Raw genomic sequence first — 1,197 nt, forward strand, 5'->3', positions numbered from 1 at the left:
CCCTGCTCCAAGAAAAGAGAAAATAATAGGTAATTTCACCTCCTGTAACATCTTGGCTAACCAGAGGTCCTGAGTCTGTCCATGTGACACCTTCACTGCTAGTACAACCAGCGTTTGAGAAAACTAATGCACTAAACAAAACTACAACCAAGGACCCTCACAGAGTCCACTTTATTCCCCTGCTACCTCCACCAGAGTGGGTACTGGTATCTATGGCTCAGAGACCTGAAGACAAATCACATCACAGGACTCTGTGCAGATAATCCCCAGTACCAGCCTGCAACCAGGTAGCTCCATTAAGTGGCTAGACCCAGAAGAATAATAACAATCACTGCATTTCAGGTCTCAGGAAGCTCCATCCCTAGGGGAAGGGGAAGAGCACCACATGAAGGGATCAACTCATGGGATAAAAGAACCTGAACAGCAGCCCTTGAGTCCAAGATTTTTCCTCTGACATAGTCTACCCAAATGAGAAGGAACCAGGAAAGCAATTCTAGTAATATGACAAAACAAGGTTCTTTAACACCCCCAAAAGATCACACTACCTCACCAGCAATGGATCCAAACCAAGAAGAAATCCCTGAATTTCCAGAAAAAGAATTCAAAAAGTCAATTACTAAGCTACTCAAGAGGCACCAGAGAAAGGTGAAAACCAACTTAAAGAAATATTTAAAAATACAGAATATGGATGCAAAAATCACCAGAGAAATAGCAAAAATAAAAAGTAATAATAACTTCTGAAAGTGAAAGACACACTTAGAGAAATGCAAAATACACTTGAATGTTTCAACAACAGAATCAAAGAAGTAGAAGAAATAACTTCAGAGCTCAAAGACAAGGCTTTCAAATTAACCCAATCTGACAATGACAAAGAAAAAAAGAATTTAAAAAACACAAAGCCTCCAGGAGTTTGGGATTATGTTATGTTACCAAACCTAAGAATAATTGATGTTCCCAAGGAGGAAGAGAAATCTAAAAGATTAGACAAGTTATTTGAGGGAATAATTGAGGAAAATTTCCCTGGCCTTGCCAGAGACCTAGACATCGAAATAGAAGAAGCTCAAAGATACCCAGGAAATTTATTGCAAAAAGATAATCGCCTAGACACATAATCATCAGGTTATCTAAAGTCAAGACAAATAAAAGAATCCTAAAAGTTGTGAGACAAAAGCATCAGGTAACGTATAAAAGAAAAAC

Source organism: Mandrillus leucophaeus, unplaced genomic scaffold (assembly GCF_000951045.1).
Source record: "Mandrillus leucophaeus isolate KB7577 unplaced genomic scaffold, Mleu.le_1.0 Scaffold1119, whole genome shotgun sequence".
Classification (NCBI taxonomy): domain Eukaryota; kingdom Metazoa; phylum Chordata; class Mammalia; order Primates; family Cercopithecidae; genus Mandrillus; species Mandrillus leucophaeus.